The sequence below is a fragment of the Cebus imitator genome, unplaced genomic scaffold (genome assembly GCF_001604975.1).
Source record: "Cebus imitator isolate Cc_AM_T3 unplaced genomic scaffold, Cebus_imitator-1.0 Scaffold145, whole genome shotgun sequence".
NCBI classification, from domain to species: Eukaryota; Metazoa; Chordata; class Mammalia; order Primates; family Cebidae; genus Cebus; species Cebus imitator.
The window spans coordinates 5,905,450-5,927,409 of record NW_016107460.1 but is presented as its reverse complement, the minus strand read 5'-3'; the positions used below and the strand labels follow the sequence as shown (position 1 = coordinate 5,927,409).

At 52.4% G+C, this 21,960-nt stretch overlaps 1 long non-coding RNA gene and 1 pseudogene across 1 annotated transcript; both read right to left on the bottom strand.

The window, feature by feature from the left end:
• Nucleotides 1–868: 868 nt before the first annotated feature.
• On the bottom strand, nt 869–1,282 carry LOC108314014 (annotated as a pseudogene).
• Nucleotides 1,283–8,785: 7,503 nt separating this feature from the next.
• On the bottom strand, nt 8,786–20,615 carry LOC108314013. The gene is made up of 3 exons (XR_001829307.2): nt 19,850–20,615; nt 18,890–19,043; nt 8,786–9,112 (listed from the first exon to the last, which is right to left on the bottom strand). It is a non-coding gene; the product is annotated as an uncharacterized LOC108314013 (long non-coding RNA).
• Between the last annotated feature and the right edge of the window lie 1,345 nt (nt 20,616–21,960).

Genomic DNA, 21,960 nt, shown 5'->3' with positions numbered 1-21,960 from the left:
CATCTTTCCTTTCCTGGCTTCTTATTCACATAGGTGACTAATCTTAGCACCGCCTTAAAAGTTGCGTCTTCAATAAATAGATCTCATCAGCACTTCTGATCTACATTTCCTTGAGCTTTTTTTTTTTTTTTGATCTTCAGATCTTTGTGCAATAATACTCTCTTCCTGAATGTCATTTAGAAATATTACCCTCAAAACACCAATGGTTTCTTGAAGGCACTTGTTTTAAAAGTTGTATCAAAAGAGATTGATAAAGGAATGTAAAACTCAGCAAAGGAAGCTTCTACTGTATTGGGAATTCCCACCATTACTAGTACTAGATTCCGCAAGTCCACCATTAAAACCTGGCATGGGACATCAATTTATACACATGGCGGCTAGATTAAAACTTTAATTTTTTTGGTTGATATTAAACTGCAATTTATATAGTACATGAGGTTTGAATCTTAAAGTAAATGATAAGAATTTAATATCGTTAACTGTTCACTGATATGTGTGCTGACTTCATCATAACCTACATATTTAATTAAAAATTAAACTGAGTCTGCAGATCAGATCCTATCAAGCAAACTGCCATCCATGATTCAAAATTCTTTTTATCTTTTTAGCTCAAATGAATATATAAGATTCAGTAAATTTTAATGTTCCGAATCGTTCTCAAAAAAATTACCAGAAGCTTCCAGTTAGCACAGTTGGTTAATTCATTTACCCCCAACAAACTACCTGTTTGTGTTGTGAGGTAGCAATCAAAGGCCGTATGGTCTTCTGTGATGGCAGGAGCCTTAATTCACATGCGTTCCCTCTTCCCATGAAGAGCACAGACAACAAAAAAGGACAGACGAGTTACCTTTCATTACTCATCGACTCGTGTTTTCACAGTATGTTAAATGCCTGATTTCAATTTTACAACAACAAAAAATACCAATATTTATTCTGAAAGGCAATGGTACGTTCCAAATAGCAGATATTAGCAACTTCCAACACGGTCTCTAGGAATAATCCGCAGTCCTGAACCACGTTTTAGGGAAATATTTCCAGCAGTCTGTGCAGGGTTTATTCCTGTTCCATCATTGGTAATAATCGCCCTTGTTACACAGGAACTTTAAATTCTGCTGCTGCAAACTTTAAGACTGCTGTGAAAGGTGTCCTTTCAGGAACACAGAGTACTTTGTACAGCAGCCCAGATCCGGCGTCAGCGTGATCTTAAGGGAAACCTTCGACATGGTGGTGTCGGGATGAATCTAGAACACAAGCCAACCCCGCGGGGTAGCACGACTTCCTCCACTGTCCATTTTCTTTTTCATTCCAAGACGGAGTCTTGCTCTGTCGTGGAGGCTAGAGTACAGTGGCACAATCTTGGCTCACTGCATGCTCCACCTCCCGGGTTCAAGCAATTCTCCTTCCTGACCCTCCTGAGTAGCTGGGATTGCTGACGCCCGCCACCACACCCGGCTAATTTTTGTATTTTTAGTAGAGATGGGGTTTCACCATATTGATCAGGCAGGCTGGTCTCTAACAACCGACCTCAAGTGATTGCCAGCCTCAGCCTCCCAAAGTGCTGGGATTACAAGTGTGAGCCACTGTGGTCGGCCTGATGGTTGTTTTTAAATCGTGATCCTAATGGAGGTAAGTGGTATCACATCGTGGTTTCACTTGCATTTTGCTAATGATTAGCAAGGTGGAGCGTTTTTCACACGCTTGTTGGCCATTTGTACCTATTCTTTGAAGAAATGTCTATTGAAGTCCTTTGTTCATTTTCAAATTGGTCTGTTTCTTGTTGTTGAACAACAGGTCTGTAAATACTTTGGATTATTAGCTATATGATTTGCAGGCGTTTTCTCCCATTCCAGGGGTGCCTTTCATTCTGTTGGTAGTGTTCATTGATGTGCAGAAGTGTTTAATTGTGATGATGTCCAGGATTGAATATGGCTTTGAATTTTACAGCACAATGAGTTCAATGGTACTTGGTCTCATCCAAGGCCAGCCCCGTGCTGGGATCTAGAGACACAAAGGAAGACTCGGAGCTACCCTCAGCTTGGACGGACTCCCACAGGAAGTCACATCTCAGTGACGGCACCTAAACACCCTCTAGAAAGCGCGCACCCACGCACACGGGCACATGTGCACGCACGCACACACACAGAGGAAAATGCAAGCAAAGCTGCCTGAGAGGTCACGCCGACCTCACAACAGAGGGGACACTGGGGCTGAGCCTGGAAGGAGGACAAGGGAGTTCCCGACCACATCAGGAAGTAGAGACAGGGCATCCTGCTAGAAGAATTAAGATCCTTCCTTTCCAAACTCCTCTCCTCAACCAAAAGGGATCCTGGGGCAACCGGGGCTCCTGGCAGAGGGCAGCTCTCAGTCCCACCTGAGAAACGAAAGTCACAATCAAAGCGTAACAGGGTTTAAGAGGCAGCACTGGCGGGCACGGTGGCTCATGCCTGTAATCCCAGCACTTTGAGAGGCCAAGGCAGTGTTCAGGAGTTCAGCAGTTCACTTGAGGTCAGGAGTTCGTCACCAGTCTGGCCAACATGGTGAGACCCCCTACCTCCACTAAAAATGCAAAAATTAGCTGGGTGGGGTAGCGGGTGCCTGTGGTCCCAGCTACTTGAGAGGCTGAGGCAGGAGAATCACTTGAGCCCAGGAGGCAGAGGTTGCAGTGGGCCAAGATAGCACCACTGCACTCCAGCCTGGGCGATAGAGTGAGGTCCTGTCTAAAAAACAAAACACAAAAACAGGCGGGACTAAAAAGAATGAGCGGGGCCCTGTGTCCACCCCCAGGGGCTGCAACTCCTGAACCTCACTGGGGCTCAGCCCTGCCATCCCGATAAGGCCCCACAACCTTCGACCTTTAGGAAAGGACCGCGGACAAACCCGCGACTGCCCGTCCCCTGCCCCTCCCCACCCCGTCTGTAGAAGGGGATAATGATCCATTTGTATTCATAAGACTATTGTTCCAACGATTAATTAAAAGGCGAGAGTATTTTTAACCATCTGCACTAATTTAGGGGAAGAATTTAGAAATATAATTGTATTATCTGTAACTGAGGAATTCAGACAGATCCCTCTCAGAAGCAGAATATTAATGTCTCAAAGAAACTCAGCAGCCTGTTCCACTCCCGGCTGCTGTTCCTCCTCAATTAGCCAAATAAACGGGGATGATTTCAGATGTTTGGCTGGTGGGGAAAGGACAGTCGGAGAGAAGGCCAGGCTTTTCCCCCAGGTTTGGGGAAGCTGGGGCTCCAGGCTGGGAATCAGCCCCCAGGGGTTGGGGGGTGAATGTTCTGGACCTAAATAACACAGCGGGGAAATCAAGTCATCCTCGGTCTGGGGAGGGAGGAGTTGTGAGATACAGGCCTGAGGCCACCTGCTTCCACCCTACCGGCTTCTCAGAGCTTGGAGTTGGTGACCCCAAACCTCTGTCCCCTTGGGGACCTTGGGAAATGGCAGCCCTTGGTGCAGCCAGAGCAGTCCCGAGTTGAAGGACACAAAATAACCAACAACACAGGATGGAAGGAGGGGCTTGGTCAGGATGGTGTCCTGGTGGGAGGCCCCTGGAGAGCCTCTGCAGGCCCCAGCATGCCCCGCCTCCGTGCCTGGAGTGGCACCGGGGGGACCCAGGCCTCCTGAGAGCTAGAGAACTGGGACACCAGGTCAGAGGCTCAGCAGTAGTCGCAGGCCACTTAGGGGCTGGGGAGGGGGACTTTACACATGCCAGGGCCTGGGGCAGTGGAGAAAAGGAGGCTCAAGGTACAAGGAGGGCACAGCGTCTTTCTGCCAAGCTCCCGCTCTGAAGGCTTCCCCCAGAGACTCCTCACAGCCGGGAGCCAGGGCCTCCCTGGGATGCCCTATTCCACACTGGGGCACGTGCAGCCAGGGCGGCCACTCAGTGAGGGACACACGGTGGAAGGCAGTGTGGTTTCGAGACACATCCATGTACACACACACACAGGCACACATGCTCAGGCACATGCATGCATGTACACACGTCCATGTGGGTGCACACCCAGGAATCACACACACACACAAGCATGCACAGGGACTTGAAGAGAGAGTTCAAATCTCGGTCCAAACACACACTAGCCATGTGACTGCAGTTTCTACAGGTTTTCTGAGCCTCCAATTCCTCATCTGCAAGGTTGGGCAACGTACCTGCCCCTCGAGGCTGGAGATGACAGAATGTAATTCTTGTGGCTGCCTCCTTTCAAGCCCAGCCCAGCTGACCGTCAGGAGCCCTCCCCAACCCCACACTGCCAGGGCGAACACAAGAGGTGTCTGCTAATTGTCTAGGTGTCCAATTATTTCCCTAAAGGACCAAGGAGAGAGGAGCCCAGATGCAACGGAGACCCACACAGACTCCTGCCTGGTCAGCCACTTCCAACCGCAGAGGCACGTCCTCCTGTGCACAACCCACCCCTCACCATTGCGGCTCATAGACTGAACAGTCTGAGTATGTGCTCAGTACACGCACATACTGAGCACCTACTGAATACCAGGCCCTGTCTCAAGCCATTGGGAGGAAGCCGAGCTCACACGCAGCCCCTGCCCTCTAGAAGAAGTGACAGGGTCAGGAGAAGAGGCAGTAAAGTTGAATATAAACCATGTTTCAGGGCACCGCTGGATGCCTACAGCATGGGAGATAGAACAGAGGCTCCGGATTGAGGGAGCAAGGATTCCAGGATCCAATGAGTTGTCTAAGCTCCCAGGCCCCCTGCTTTGTTATATTGGGGGAAAATGAAATGAGGGACCCTGCAGACTCTTACTAGGGCAAACAGCGAGGTGGCCAGGGACGCCCTTCCCAGCTGCGCTGGACCCAGCAGCAGTCAGTGGGGAGAAAGATCCTCCTTTCATGCCAGACCACCGATTTCCAGCTGGGCACACTGAGACCAGGAGAGGTGAGGAGCAAGGTCAAGTGCCCTCAACCTCTCTTCCAGTCCCCTTTGAGCTCCTGAAGTTATCCTTGGAGAAGGGAAGTCCCCACTTCCTCACCCTCAGCTCCAACATTGCTTACCAGGAAGTTCTTCCTCAGCCCCGCTCAGCCCCTCCAGCTGGGATGTCCCTGAGAGCTTCTCTGACAGCCACGGTCTGACTGGGCTCCAGGTGGCAGGACCCTGGCACTCGGGCTGGTAGAGCCATCCCAAGAGTCCGTGGGCTCTGCCACACTCACGCTTCACTCCCTGTTCTTTCAGCCACGCAGCCAGAGACCACGCACATCCGCCCACTGCCTCATGCAACATTTAGTGAGCGTCGACGCTAAGTCAGCTTTCAGGCTGCGAACTAGAGAGAGAGGAATGACCCAGCCTTGTTTACTCCATGATGAAAGAAAACCTCTTCTGCCAGACTCCTGGGAGCTCACAGAGCTTATGGTCACATCACTCTCCTTATTGCAAGGTCCCCTCCCCTCCCCATTCGGTAGCCCCATCGCCACTGCAAGAGCTCCCTATTGCCATGTCAATAGTCCCCTCCCCCACTGTAGTCATCCCCTCCCCCACGGCAGTAGTCCCCTCCCCCACAACAGTAGCCCCTCCCCTGCTGCAATATGCCCTTCCCCACTGCAGTCAGCCACTCTTCTTTGCAGTAATCCTTTTGAATGGAGTTTCTCCTTCCTAGGCCCAGATTCCGGTTTTATTGGTGAAGCTGCAGTCCTCTCCAGGGAGGTGGCCTGCGGGAAAGGAGGAACTGGCCGTGGGCAGTGTCGAGGTGGGGAGGGTGGTCCAGGCAGAGTGAGGTGGGCGCTGTGTGCAAATGGAAACAGGGAAGGGGAGTGGGGGTGTGAGGGCAGAGCAACAGAAGCCAGGAGGCCTGGGGGTCACAGAGGCAGGGGGCGTGCAGAGGAATTTCAACCAGAGTCAGCTTCGCCCTGGGTGGCAGTGGGGACGCCACCACTGGGGGCTGTGGCACCGCCCAGGCAGGAGCAGGAGAGGCGTGGGCCAGGGCAGCAGTGGCGGTCCTAGGACTCACTGCGAAGTAGAGACAGGAGTGGGGAGGGGTGGAGGAGGTGTAAATAATGACTACATTTTTTAAGTGAAAAGAGAAAGACTGGCAGAGGAAAAAGGTATCTTGTCACAGACTGGATAGGCAGAGTTCTGCTGCTGTAACAAAAACTACAAGTGAAATTCAGCTGCTCCATGGATCACTTGGTCGTTGCTACAATGTGGCTGTCTGACAAGCCACTCCGAAACGCAGCGGCTGGCGACAAGGGCCAGTTCCTCAATCTCAGCCAGGATCTGGCTGTGGGTCATCTGGGCCTCCCCGGGAATCCACATTCTCTGGAAGGGCTGTGCCTGGGGCACGTTCTCCCCAGGCAGGTGACAGGAGCCCCAGAGGGCAGGACACGACCAGCCCCAGGAGCACAGCTGAGACCTAAAACCTCTGCCTGCGCAGCGGCTGCCAAAACGTCCTTGGCCAAAGTGGGTCGCATGGCTAAGCCCGGCCTCGGTGGTTTGGGGAACACATCCCAGGTACTCGTGTGCACCGGACACTCACCAGCGGAGGGACACACTGAAAACAGAATGCAGAGAAGAGGAGGAGAATGCAGGGAAAGAGGCAGGGGCAGAAGGAAACCCGTGAGCAGGAAGGTCCCGGGAGCCCAGGACAGAAGGGACAAAGGGCCAAGCGTGAGAAAAGCGAAGAAGAGGAAACAGAGGAGGAAGACAGAGGGCCGGTCCCTTGCTGTGGCCAGGGGCAGGTGGGTGGCCAAGGTGCAGCCTCAGCAGTGGCAGGAGGAGAGGCAGGGGGGTGGGGGCAGCCAGCTCTTCGGAGGACGCTTGCTGCAAAAGGGAGCAGAGAAATAGGGCCACAGTCCACAGGGGCATGGGGTCACGGAGGCCTCCTACGCCTGGAGAGGAGGATGAATGCTGTTGGGAGTGACCCAGAGAGGGGCCAGACCTGGAGAGACCGGAGAGGAGAGATGATTGCAGAAGCCACAGGTGGAGCTGGGGCTGGGGGCAGAGCCCGGAGAGGTGGGAGCAGAGTGGAGCCGGCCGAGCCCGAAGCGGAGCAGGAGGCGGGGACCCTGCTGTCCGTCCTACGCACACACCACTCCCTGCTTCAAAGCAAACCACCATGGCACGTGCCTACCTAGGTAACAAACCTGCACGTCTGCACGTGGACCCTGGAACTTCAAAAAGAAGTCGAAGAGGAAAAAAAAACTGTTATGCCCGCAGGAGGAGTCATGTCTGGGTCACAGCATCCAGTACTCCACTAAGAGGCAACATTATCCAGGAGGGAAAATGAGCCGCTTTCAACCTCCTGAAAACCCTTGGTTGGTAATAAATCCTGCAAATGAGCCAGCTGCTCTGCTGGGCTGAGAAGCGAGGAGAGGGAGCTGGCTTGGGTGGTCTGTTTCCATTCGGTGTCATCCCATCGCCTCCACATTCTCCCCAGCTTCCCACGTCCCCTCCCCGTGTGGTTCCAGGCTGGATTCGGCTCTGGGCAGCCGTCAGTCTCCGGCGGTTCCCAGGCGTTCCCTGGGAATGGCTCACGGGGCGCTGCAGGCTGCCAGGGGCATCTTTGGGGCTCCCTTGTCATCTCTGCATTTCTGGGTGGCCTTCACCGCTCCTTTCCAATGTCCGTGCAAGCCTTGAATTTCCTGGATGAAGTCAATCTCTCTCCCTTGCGCTCTTGCTCGCTCTCTGTCTCTCCTCTAAATGCTGAGTGTGGCTCCTGTCCTTCTGCCCAGACCTGTGTGGATAGGAGCAGTGATAAAGTGAGAGGGAAGGGGGGCTCCGGGGCTCCTGGGGAGAAACCCTGAAGGACATCGCTTGCCTGTGGGCGCACACCCCCTAAGGTGTCAGGAAAGGGATGGGATGGACAGAGAGGCACCGTGGCAGCCTCCGCCCGGGGTCGGTGCTGCACACTGAATGTCTGTGTCCCCCACAAATTCATGTGCTGAAACGCTCACCCCCAAGGTGATGAGGTGATGGTGTTGGGAGGTGGGGCATTTGCGAGGTGATGGATTAGACCATGAGGGGGGAGCCCTCATGATGGGATTAGTGTCCTGATAAGAGACTCCAGAGAGCTTGCTCCCTCCCTCTCTCTGTCTCTCTCCCTTCCTCCCCACCTCCCTCCCTCTCTCTCTCCCCTCCACCTGCCCCATTTGAGGATACAGCAACAAGTGGCCATCTGCAAGCCCTCACCAGACACCAAACCTGCCAGCACCTTGATCTTGGATCTCCAGCCTCCAGGACTGCGCGAAGCAATGCTTGCCATTTGAGTCCCCGGGCTGTAATCATTTACAGCATCCCCAACTAAGACGATCAAAGCCCGTCTACAGCAGTTTCCGATGGTCATGAGGCCAAGCAGCCGAAGACTACCTTTCCCAATATTCCTCACAGTGATTTGCTGCCATGTGACTAGATTCTGGTCCCAAGCCAAGCTGAGCGGGGTGCTGTGAGCAGCATCTAGGCCCTGTCCCTAAAGCGGGAGGCACAAGTTCTACCTTTCTTCTTCCTGCTTGCCACCTGCTGGAGTGCAGAAATGATGACCAGAGCCAGAGCAGCCACATTGGACTCAAAGACAGAAGCCACCTGTTGGGCACAGCAGGGCCTCAAGAGAAAAGACGCTGGCTCCTTGCCACTGTGGAGTTGCCATCTCAGCCCCGGGTTGCCTGTGTTTGGACCGCTGTTACATGCATGAGAAATAAGCTTCTATGTCATCTTGACCACTTGAAACTCCTTCTTGGTTACCGCGGCTGGAGTGCGTATTTTAACTCATACAGAGATGCCTCATCCACTCCGGATGGCTTATGTTTAAATGTTCTTTGCAGAGACATGAACTGTAATCATTCTATGATTTTTAAAAATGTATTGTCCCTTGGTAGTGCTGCTGCAAATTTCTGTTTCAGAAGGGAAAATAGCACATTATTGTCTATAACTAGTGAAAATGTCTACTATTATGTGAGTGTATATTAGTGACGGTAATGCCAACCGTTCTAATAGAGCAAACCCAAAAATATACAATGGCCCAGCACAACCCTGCTTTGTATTTTGCTTGAATAAAGTCCAACTGGGTGTTTCTGATGAGCTGGTGGGTCTCCTTCAAGCTCGGTTCAGGGCAATCCCATTTCCCGGGCAACAGGGCCCCTTCCTGGGTCATCTCCATCCAGTCACTAGGTGGGAAAGGGAGAGACGGCAATGCCTTAGAGGGGAGGCCTAGAAGAGGCACACATCACTTCCACCCGCATTCCTCATCCATAGCTCAGTCACATGGCCCTCCTAGACATAATAGAGTCTGGAAATGTGATCCCTGCCTGAAAAGCCAATTCCCAGTAATGTCCCTGCAGCTCAGATGGAGAGCGTAGATCTTTGGTGGCTCAATAGCCATCTGTCATGACTGCGAAGAGCTCTACAGCAGTTCCAGCAATTTATGGTTAAAAGGAGCTATGTAAAAATAAAGGTACATTCACGCATGCCCACATCAAACACCATCCATGCTCTGCTGTTTACCCGAAGGAGACAAGCCAGTGACCTGCCCCAGACATAGCTCCACGCAGCTGAAGTAAGAAGCTGTCTCTTCTGCAGCAGACTCACCTGCCAGAGTCTGTTGCTGTTCCCCTCTGGGGAAGACAGGGAGTGACTGCTTCTTCTCGAATGCCACAAAAGGTTCATGTGAGGAGGGAGAAATCAGACTGTGGTTGCTACGGGTATTTTCAGGCTAGAAGGGGTTCTCCAGTTCACATAATCTCTTCATTTTCATCCTACTTCCGTCTTGTCCAGAAGAAAATTTTTTGTGTGAAAAATCAGACCTTGGCAATGACCTTGAGCAATAACTTATAAATAATTCTCACAAGCTTAGCATTCCAATAATGGAACACTAGGCATAAAGGGGTTAAACTTAACTTACAAATATAACCCAGATATAAGCTAGGGCCCCATGTGGTCCAGTCTCAGAAATAAAATTCAAAGAAGTACAATATAGCATCAAAGGTAGTGCTAAGCTGTCCTCAAATCTCTTCGGGAAAATGGTCATAGATTTAACTCTTTTTTTTTTTTTTTTTTTTTTTTTTTTTTTTTTATTTTTTTTTTTTTTTGAGACAGAGTCTCATTCTGTTGCCCAGGCTGGAGTGCAGTGGCACGATCTTGGCTCACTGCAACCTCGACATCCTGGGCTCAAGCAGTCCTCCCACCTCAGCTTCTTGAGTAGCTGGGACTGCAGGCATGTGCCACAACACCCTGCTAATTTTTCTCTTTTTTTTGGTAGAGATAAGGTCTTGCTATGTTGCCCAGGCTAGCCTCAAACTCCTGGCCTGAAGCAATCCTCCTGCCTCAGCACGGATCTAACTTATAGCCCACGGCCATACGTCTTTCCTCCCTCCCCTAATTCTCTTCTTCCTGTATCTTTCTCAGGGCATCTCACAGGGCAAGTTGCAGAAACCCTCTCTGATACCCCCATTCACCTTCTCCTCTCCCCGACTACTTCTTTTCCTCGTATTTCTTATAGAGACAGATTTAGCCTCTCAGATACTTTTTTTAATGGACTTTATATTTTTAGATCAGTTTTAGGCTCACAGCAAAATCGAGCAGAAGGTACAGAGAGTTTCCATGCACTGTCTATCCCCACACACACAGCCTCCACAACTGCCAATATCCTCCACCAAATAGTACACTTATCACAATTGACGAACCTACATTGACACACCATTATCACTGTATTAGTCCATTTTCACACTGCTGATAAAGACATACCTGAGACTGGGCAATTTACAAAAGAAAGAGGTTTATTGGACTTACAGTTCCACATGGCTGGGGAGGCCTCACAGTCATGGCAGCAGACAAAAGAAGACAGCGTGTGCAGGGGACTCCCAGTTACAAAACCATCAGACCTCATGAGACTTGTTCGCTATCAGAACAGCCAGGGAAAGATCCGTCCCCATGATTCCATTGCCTCCCACTGGGTTCCTCCCACAGCACATGGGAATTCAAGATGGGATTTGGGTGGGGACACAGCCAAACCATATCAATCACCCTAAGTCCAGAGCCCACATTAGGGCTCATGGTTGATGTTGTACAGTCTATGAGTTTTGATAAATGTTTGATGACATGGACCTGCTACGACAGTATGATACAGAGGCATTTCACTGCCCTAAAAATCCCCTGTGCTCCACCTATTCATCCCTCCTGCTCCCCAAACCATGGTGTTACTGGAAAAGGTGTCTGGATCCAGACCTCAAGGGGGGGTTCTTGGATCTCATGCAGGAAGGAATTCAAGGCAAGTCACAAGGTACGGCGAAGGAAGCATGTTTACTTAAAGCTACTCCAGGCACTTTGTGGGGCCAAGGCAGGCAGATCACAAAGTCAGGAGATTGAGGCCATCCTGGCTAACATGGTGAAACCCGTCTCTACTAAAAGTACAAAAAATTAGCCGGGTGTGGCAGCAGGTGCCTGTAGTCCCAGCTACTCAGGAGGCTGAGGCAGAAGAGTCACTTGGACCTGGGAGGCAGAGGTTGCAGTGAGCCAACATGGCGCCACTGCACTTCACACTCCAGCCTGGGTGACGGAGCAAGCCTCTGTCTCAAAAAAAAAAAAAAGGAAAAGAAAAAGCTACTCCGTTACAGAGCAGAGGACCTTCTGAGAGAATGTGCCATCTTCGTTGTAAGTTTTTCTTATGTAGGGGTCTTGTCTATGTAACCACTAAACCAAGCTACGACCCTGTGAGTGAGAGCAGACAGCGTGACAAAATTTATTACGCTATTGATTTAAAGAAAACTATCCTTGACAGTCTAATGCATGGGTACATCAAAGAGTAATTATAATTATCTTGAAAGCACATATAGTTATGGGTGTTGGGACATTGGGTGTTGCGACAACTGGGCTTTCTATTGGTTTAGGAGTTTGTCCTTGCAGGCAGTACAAGCTGCCTCCTTAGCTGTGAACGTCTTAGGACCAGGGGTCATGACTGGCAAGGAACGTGCCTTGTTAGTTTCAAGACAAGGTAGATTTTTCAGTGGTGTCACTCTGGGTCTCCTCAGCTCCTGCTTCCCTAACACTGGCAACTCCTCTTTTGTCCCCATACTTTTTCCTCTCTGGGAATGTCACAGGGTTGGAGTCACAGGGTGTGTCGCCTTTCCAGATCGGCCTCTTTCACTCTGTGATCTGCGTTTCCGGCTCCTCCATGTCTTCTCATGGATGGAAAAGTGACTTGTTTCCAGCACTGAATAGTATTCCACTGTCCAGGTGGATGTGCCACAGTTTACTTCACAGTCACCTGCCGGAGGACATCTCGGCTGCTTCCAAGTCACAGGGATCATAAATAACACTGCCGTCATCGTCCGACGCATTTTCAGGCTTCTCTCCACTTTAATCATCCTGCGGATTCCTCTTCACGCTGACATCACAAAGACAGGACCCCTGAGGGACAGAGGAGAGCAGACCAAGGCAGAATCCCCTGCAGAGGGAAGGTGGGGGAAGGCTGGGGACCTTCCCGGGGGGACAAGTCTCGTCCTGTCACCGGTGCACAAAGCTCATGGAGACTACGTCAACATCGGCCTAAGGAACGCAGCAGCACAGCTGTGAGATGGAGCCCGCTGGAGATGAATCCTTACGCGAGCTGTGTGTGTCAGGCTCCTAAGTACTTGCCAGGGAGGGTCCTCCAAACTAGCTCCAGGTCCTCAAAATTAGTGTCCGGGCAAAGAAGGCACACCTCCTGGTTGTTAAACTTCCAGGCACAGCACCCTGACTCTGGACCAGATACTCCTAAGGGCCACACAGCCTGCATGCTACCTGATTCCCCATCTACCTTCGCTGCACAGAAAGCATGAAGTGACTTATGAAGCTCGTCTGAGTTCGCACAGCTGGCAGATGACTGAGCCACGACTCACACACAGGTCCATCCACCGCCAAAGCTGGAGATCTCAGGCATCCTTCTAAGGTCTGAAAGGGAAATAAATCCCTTAACCAGGAGCCTGTGTGACGGCATTCCCACCCTCTGCTGTCCCACCCCCGCCAAGGACCCGTTCGAAGGCTGGTCACGCCAGTCACTGCAATCCACATGGAGCGCAGGGATGACAGTTCTAACAAGCATTGGCCTTCTAGCCCAACTCCGCTCTGCGGACAGCAAGACTGAGGCCAACCCCACACTGTGGAGGGAAAGGCTGAGGGGCGGAGAGGATGTTGGTTTGCTGCAGATGATCCAGACTCTAATTTCTGGGCTGACTCTAACTCATCAGGAACGTTGATTTCACCAAGTGTATGGAGTGGCTTCTCCATCCACGTGGCTTTACCCTGACCTCACACCAGTCCCACGGCCCAGGTGTGGGGCCGAGCACTCCCCTCTGCCTCCTCCTTGGATTGCAGGAACCATGTCTCGCTTTATGAAACAGGTGCCATTTGGGGAAGACTCGCATTGTCAGGAGCGCTGTGGACGCTCGGGGCCGAGATCAACATGATGATGATACCAGGGGAGGGAACATGTGCTTTTCAGGAGGTAAATCACACTCTGCAAAGAGCCTATTGATTTGTGCTTTTCCTCGGCTGGTAAAAGCCGGGGAGGCTGCCTTCGCTGTGATATTTCTGCCAGTTCTCATCCCCAGTGGGAAGAGGAATTGCCTGTGTTTGCTGAAATTGAAGCCAAAACCCAGCCGGTACAGATTGGTGGAGGGGAGCTGGGAGCAGGTGGGAGCTGGGGTGTGGGAGGGGACCCAGGCCATGGGGCAGGGAATGAGGGGAGGAGGGACCCGTAGCATGATTTGGGAAACAGCTGTCTCAGGCCACACCAGGACCGTGGAGGGTTTACTGGGAGTGGGTGGACCTACCATAGAATGAGGTCGTGAAAATCAGCTGCATGGAGGAACCGGGGGAACCAGAGGAACCGGAGCAACGGGAGGCCAGCATGTTAAGTGAAATAAGCTAAGCAGAGGAAAATGAATAGGGCATGTTCTCACTCACACAGGGGAGCTAGAAGGTGGATGGCATGGAAGTAGAGAGTGGACTGTGGGTACCAGAGACCGGGAAGGGGAATGGCGTGGGGGGGTGAAGAGAGGGCGATTGATGGGTACAAACACATGGTTCGACCAAGAAATAAGGCCTCGTGTTGGAGCAGCCCAGTGACTATGTTCACAATAATCCATCGCACATTTCAAAACAGGCAGAGAGAGTGATCTGAATGTCTCCAGCATCAAGAAGAGGCCAGTACTGAGGGTGAGGGATGCCTTATCTATGTTGATTGGATCTTTACAAATTATACAAACGTATTAAATTTGCATATACCCAGAAACTGCTTACATCTATTATGCACCAATAAAAAAGAAATAAATACTTTTTTTTAAGTGAGTTAAGGCCCCTTTGCCTTGGATCCCAAGTCTTGGAAACAGGCCCTGATGCCTTTAGAAAACCCCAAAGGGAACAGGGCCCTTCTGTGAAGTTGAGCTGGTGAAAAACCACCCTGATCTTCAAAACTGGGCAAACAGGGGTGTGTTTCTCAGGCCAAACTCTCGCCTTTGCCCTAGAAACTGGGCCACACCTATGGTTCTGACGGGCTGCACCTTGGGCTTCAGGTTCCAGATCCCACACTCCTCCCGGAGCCTGTTAAAACCCCACAGCAACCCCAGGAAGCCTCTGCAGGCCTTAGACAAAGCTCTGCCTCTCACTGGACATTATTCTTGACCTCGACCTTGCTTCTGCCCTGGGCCCCACTGTGGGTTTGGGATTTCCTAGTGGTCCCTATATCTCCCGAAAGGGACCCCTCACTGGATGCCCCATCAGCCTGCAGGTCCATGTACCAGACCTGGCCCTGGCTCTGCTGGTCCTGAGCTTAGCCCTGAGGATTAACTGGGTGCCCACATGCCATCTTGCCCACCCATGCTTCATACATGTCACAAGCCTCACCCTCTCTTGGGATGAACCAGCTCATCATCCCCTGGCCCCTGGCTGTTGGGAATGCCATCTCCATCTGGGAATGTGCCAGCCTCAGTTTCCTTCTCTGTACAGTAGGAGCCAAAAGCATTTTGTAGACCTCGGTGCAGATCAACCCTGCAACAAGGGGCAGAAGAGGCACCAAAGGGGCTTTGTGGCCAGCAACATGCCAGGCCGGTGCACCTTGTTGATGCAGTCGACACTGCAGGGGTGCGGGAGGCGAGGACCCATGCAGGGGTACCATCACAGGCCATAGGAGGGACAGCTCCAGGGACAGAGGCAAGGTCCACTCCACTCTGATGGTGAGGGGACAAGTCCATGGCCAAGCATCTTGGGAGCCATTATCTCTGCTACATGCCGTGCAGAGGTGCCCTCTGGCAACAGGTGCAGCTCTGGGCACAGCCAATGCAAACACAAGAGAAAGAGCCAGCCAGGAGGGAGCATCTGTCCAGGCAGGGAGACAAGGGAGTGGCGTCGGACAGGTGGGCCAGGCACATGTCCCCAGCAGGACCCCGCAGGAGGGAGCAAGGCTGGGGGAGGGATGGGGCACTGAGCAGCCCATGCTGGAACAGTCAGGAAACCTCCCAGGTGGGCATTTGAGCAGAGGCCCTGGCCAGTGGCAGGAGAGAGCCTGTGGGAAGAGTGAGACTTGGAGGGGCTGGGGGCTGTGCCCACCCGTTCCTTGCCCTGTGGTATCTTTGTCCAGCTTTGGAGCCCAAGGATCACTGGACTCAGACGATGCTGGGAAGCATTTTCTCCTCCCATCTTTTGGAAGCGTTTGTGAAGATTCGATAACTCCTCTTCAGATGTTTTGTAGAATTCAGCAGTGAAGCTGTCTGCAGGGCAGAGGCCTGTGAAAGGTGCCCTGGCATGTTCAAGGCACAATGATAAGGAGGTCAGTGCCCCTGGGGACAGAGGAGGGCAGCCGGCGGCGGGCAGCAGGCCTCATGCGGGTCCAGCAGGGTGCAGAGCCTGGAGGGTGCCGTGCAGAGGAAGTGACAGGGCCCAGCTGTGTAGCAAGGAAGCCCTCTGGCCCTGCCCCATGGTGTAAAGGCTCTCACGGGAGAGGAACAGAGGCGAGAGGGCAGGTGCTACCAGTGGCGTCCGCTCTTACCTGATTGCACACATGAGCTCATCAGGGTGGGCTCTGGGTCCCCTGGAGGAGTCAGGGTCAAATCCCAGCACTGGCCTGAGGTCAACTTGGAGAAAGACCATGTGTCTGGCGCCTCCCTCCTTCCCAGCCTCCTACCCCACCTGACCTCCACAACCCACCCCGCAACCCTGAGGACTGTCCCCATCCCCCCAGGGACTCCAGGGGGAGTGTGTTTTGTGCCGTGCAGAAAACAAGCCAGGCTCACTGCAAACCACGACAGCCCCTTCAAGCTGTCAGAGTCCCCGCATGTGGGGTGAGAAGGGGGAAAAAAGACAATTCACAATTGCAAATTGGAACTCCTCTCTCGGAGCAGAGCGATAATCCAGCTCGGGAGACAGATGGTGAGGAAGCGTTCCAGGAACGTGTTACAGCACATCGCTGCCTAGCAGAGAGAGGCTCCAGGAAGGACCCGTGCCTGCCATCGCAACCTTGGGGGGCTCCTGGAGGAACGCTGGGGACAAGGTGGCTGTCCTGTCACCTCGCTCTTGTCTCTGCTCCCACCTCTCCCCACTGTGAAGGATTCAGGACCACAGGCGCCCAGACACAAAGGCACAGAGCCACAGAAACATGAGCTCCATGCTGTGCAGCTGCTGGTGGGTGGGGCAGGGAGAGAGACCAGAGTCCCCTTCTCTGCTGCCTTTTAAATAAAAGACAAGGAGGACGGCGAGGACGAGGTCAAAACTCACTGTGGTCTATACCACGGCACAGATCCCGACTCAGGGTGGGGACGTGTGGGAGGGACAGAAGGAGAGGAAAAAACACAAGGAGGGCGGAGGAGGCCCCTCCGCTTCACGTGAACGGGAACAGGTGTGCGGGAACCCTGGCGTGTCTGGCGCCTGGCGTGGCAGGCTCCCATGCTGGATTCCACCAATGCTGCCAGCGAGGCCTCCCTCGCTCCCCAAATGCTGCTCTTTTCATGGGGGAAACAAAGATAGGGCAGACGCTGAATGAACCAATGTTTTTAAATGCCCACGGTGTCATTATTTCTTCCGGAAGTTCGTTCATTTACGTGATGATCTGAGGGCCTGTCACTCACTGAGGCCAGAGTGGACCCTCAGAGGCAGGTGGCAGTTCAGGGTCCAGGGCCTGAGGTGCAGGGATAGACAGAGCCTGACAAGGCCAGGACACAGTGCTCTGGGTCCAGGCTGGGGACAGGGGTGGCCAGGGCAGCAAAGGACAAGGAGACAGCCTGGCAGACACCAAACCCTGGACCGGGCTGGTCTCGGGGAAGTGCGGGTGTGGACAGAAAGAACGTTTCCTGCAGACAGAACGCAGGCTATGGCCAGGGGACAGCTCACGGTTCAGCCAGGTTACAGGGAATCCAGAAGATTCTATGGCCGAGTCCTTCCTGCAGACTGGAAAGCCTCAATAAGCTGCTAACAAAAAGCGTCAGCAAACCACCAAAACCCAAACACAGGCGTACGGATGCCATGGGCGGGGGGCGCCAGGGACAGCGAGCTGCTGGAAAATGGAGAAAGGAGAGGGTGGGCCACGGGGCTTCTGAGCGTGGACCGGCCCATTCCCCTTTCCCACTGGGCTTCAAGGCCAAGGGAGCATTGGTGCCCTGACCTGAAGTCAGTGAACACAAAAGCAATGACGATCCGAAAGGTTCTCAGGATCAAAGGCCCCTCCGTGAACTCTTCAATATTTTCAGCATAAATCCAATAAATGTCAGAGTTTTGGTTTTTCTTTCAAGACACCACCCGTTTCTCCCTATGGAAAAGGAAAATGATGACTCCTGCTAAAAAGGGAAAATTTAAAAACCCCTAAAATATCACCTGAGGTGCACGTTGAAGCTGTTCTGAGCCACGCTTGAATGTGAACGGAGCCAGCCTCTTCACCCTGCAGGAAGGTCTTGGAAAGAAAAAGCGAGGCCCAGGCTCCCCAGTGGCTACAGCTCTGGGCTGCGTGCCCCCCCGCCTCCTCTCCCAGCTGTGACTGCCTCGAAGGGCAGACCCCAACTCTTCCCATATGCTGAGCGGGAGGGGTCCTGGTGCCAAGGGCAGAGCAGCCCACTGGACCTCACGCCGCCCCCGCCCCCATCCCCAGCCTCCCCCTCCCACCTGGCACCCCTGCGCTCTGGGCACCGGAGCGACTTGAGTGCTGGCTGCCAGGGCCCTACAGGAAGCCACATCTGCTCATGGAACGCACAGGGCAGGCGTCGGAACAGCGCAGTGTCTGACGCGTCCTCCTGAGCAGGTGAGACTCAGTCACTGATTCATTCCTGTATTCACTGGTGGGTTGTGAAATTAATTTCGCAAATATTTACAGAGAGTATTCCAGGGTTCTTCAAAGGGAAGAAATAAAGATGTTAGCAGAGTTCCTGTTGAAGCTTCTCTCACTGCATCCTGGTATCACAGGGGCCTCAGCGCGACTTGGCAATGGGAGCTCCCACTTCCTCCAACCCAAAGACCCCAGCAGGCAGGAGAGTCCCCCTCCGCTACGGCAAAGATCAAAACGTCCCTTCATCTCTGTTGGTTTCCCGAAGCCACAAACTAGACAGCTTCAACAACAGAAACTTTTCCTCTCCCGGTCCTGGAGGCCAGAAGTCCACAAGCAAGGTGTGGGCGGGGCTGGGTCTTTCTGATGCCTCTCTCCTTGGCTCCCAGAAGGCTTTCGTTACTCGCTCTTCAGAAGCAATAAAAAAATTAAAATTTAAATTACAAAAGGCAGTCCCTTGGTGGGAGGGTTTCTGCCTTTCATCTGAATTCCATAATGAATAATTGATACGAAAGTTTTACTGGTGCCCAGCCCTCCACAATAAACAATCCCTGAGAACACGTGCAAATACTGGAGCTGCCGTCTCTCTCTGCTGGATTGGGCTGAAGGCCCGAATCAGATCTGAGCTGCTGCATTGCTTATTTGCAAAAAAACATAATCTTACTTTTATGTGCATTTTTCCAGGCATCTGTGGGTGACAAGTTGGAGAGGCCTGGGCAGCGGCGGCAGCTGCTGCTGTTGGATCCAGGAGGGAAGGGAGGTTCTGAGCTTCGGAGCGGGAAGCGAGGAGCCTCAGCTGTCTGTCTGCACCCTTTTGCCTGAGAAGCCTCAGCTGTCTGCACCCTTTTGCCTGCAACACAATGAGGAGAGGGACTAGGGGGAAGGAGCCACCTGGTTTCTGGGGCATAGGAGCCCTACGCAGCCATGGGTCCCGGGCAGAAAGACGTAGGGTGGTGTTGGAAACAGATGCTCGGTGCCACAAGGAAAAATCAGCACTGAGACAAAGGATCTTTCAGCAAAGTAATTTTTACTCTCTGGATTGCAGGAAGAGTGCTCTCACTAGCCACCTTGCCACTAGAGTACAAAAAACAAAGGAATACACACAAATTTATTTCTTACACATTTGAGGTTGTCCTTACTGCTGTGTCTGATCTCTGTTGACTGGAGTCAGACCTCACAATCTAAACTAAACCCCGATCAGCTATCAACTTAAAACTTTTCTAAACAGATAAAAGCAATGGAGAGCTGGGACATGCCTGTGAGCGCATCCAGCCCAGGTATCTTGATTACAGCACAAGGACATAGAGTGCACTACTGCCCGTAAGCACGGCACATCGAATGGTCACATAGGATAGGGCTTAACAAAGTTATTAACACACTTATGATTTATTCTTTAACAAGGAACCTTTATGAAGAAACTTTTTTACTTACCACAGGAGAGGGCAGAGGAGACCCCAGTTATTCAGTGTCAGGAGGGCGATCCAGAGTGCGACTTGGGGACAGGGAGATCCGGCTCGAGCCCTCCTCCTAGCCAGGTTATCTGGCCTCTCTGAGTCCTTGACCTTATTTGTAACATGGGAAAAAGAGAACCTGCCTTTCAGGACTGTCCTGGGAATGTACTGACCTGTTGTGGGCAGCGTGGCCATCACGTCACCCTTCACACCCAACAAACGCAACACAACTGACAGGCACGTGGCATGAGCATGCCCCTAGTGAGGACTGCTGTTTCTGATACTGCCGTTGCCATGGTGCCAGCGAGGCGGCTCCAGCCCAGCTGCAGCGTCCAGGGGCACAGCCCCAGCTTCCTGCCCTCGCTGCCCAGGGGTTCACGTGTCCTCAGCTTAATGTCTTCTTCATATTTTATGAAGTTTTTCCTTCGCGAATGCATCTCTTCTCACAGAGGCTTCGCCTGCGTGTGCCCAGTGGGAGTGTGGAGGCATCAGTCATCACCGCATCCTCCTGAGGGTTTCTCAGTCAGCCACTCTAGGCAGGTCCGGAGGGAGGGGATGGAGAAGATTCCAGACCCTGTATCTGCCTTTCCTGTCCCAGCCAGGTGAGTCTGCTGGTTTAGGGCTGCCAGGGACATAGGCATCAGCCCTGGCTCTGCTGTTGACCAGCTGTTTGACTTGGGGTAAGTTTCCTAACCTCTCTGCACCTGTTTCCTTACCTCTAAACTGAAGTGACTGTAACCCCTTCCCCAGGGGAAATCGAGAGGCTCCCAGATGGGACTGTGCACACGCAGCCTTGGCATTGTGCAGAAGTGGCACCATGTGTGCCCCCAAGAAATGCCAGTTGTCTTGTGCAGCTAGCTCAATCTGCAGGAGCAGGAAGGGAACCTGGGGTGGGAACTGCCCGCTGCCCACAGGGAAGTGCTGGAGGACCTGGGACAAGGCGTGGCTCTCCACCCCCTGCACCGTCCACTCCTGCCTAGTTCACAGCTTCATCAGCCACTGCGTCTGCCTTCTCCACTCCCTCCCTCCCTATAGGAACCAGTTTGGGATTTGGCCCCATCTCTGTACAACCCATGGACTTGGGAGGCTGAGTGCATCTCTCATTCTGGATGGATCCCAGCTATCCAATCACGTATGTCATCCTCCCTGCCAGGGATTATTTCAGCCAATCAGCACACAGACTCCTGCTGGTGACTCTAATAGGTCCAGGAGCAGGCACACGACCTAGGCTGGCCAATCAGAGAGGTGGAGACTTTCACTCCACCTGTCCTTCTCCCACCAGGTGTGAATGAGCAAGCTGGTCTCATTGTGGCAGGCAGGCAACCATCCTAAGGCAGCGAGGAAGGCTGCCTGAGGACATGGGAGGCAGAGTCAAGGGAACGGAGATGCAGCCCTGATCACATGGTGCCTGCAGCCCACCTTGCCTCAGAGCCTGTGCTCACATGAGGTAACAGATCTCTCTGGTTAAGCTATTTCAAGTTGAACCTTCTGCTACTAACTCTTAAGAAATGCCCCCACATGTAAAGTTAGAGGGTCTCCACTGTGGCTAGACATTGATGGTCTCTTCATATGACCAACCCCGGGAGAAATTCAAGTCAATAGAAGACCACACAATGAGATAAGGAAGTAAAAAGTTAATGACTAAATTAAGGTTATAACCAGAAGTTTAAGCTTCTTGAGAAGGGTCACCTCTTTTTGAAGACCCACAGAAAGTACTGTCAAATTCCATTCTAAGACAGCCATCGGCATCCTGGACCAGCCCCTGAAAAGAGTCTCACGGAGGTTCCTGTTGCACCATGACACCTGCCCACCAATAGGGCAGGACAGCAGCGTGGCCAAGAGCACCGCTGATCAGGCCGCGACTGGCGATTTTACCACTACCTAGTTCCATGGCCTCTGCAAAACTCAAGGACCTCATGTGGAAAAGTGTGTAATAACATCACCAGCTTATGCAAATCAACGCGAGGATTCTACAGATAAGAAAAATGAAGTTCTTAGCACTGCGTCTGGCATGTTGGGAGTGCTCAGTAAATGTTAGTGTTATTTTCTTGACATTTTCACCCTGATTAAATGATTAGGCAGAGACTAATGCTTCTGGCCAAGTAGAGTAATGGGGATTGGATGTGCCCTCCCGGCTGAACAACCAAAACAAACAAACAAAAACAAAAGTGTGAGGCAGTGGTTTTCAGGCCATGAGACCCCAGACAGCAAAGGACAGGTACTCCTCAGAGGAGGAAAACTAGCAAGGTGAACCCCAAGGTCGCCGGAGCTTCTCCTATGGGGT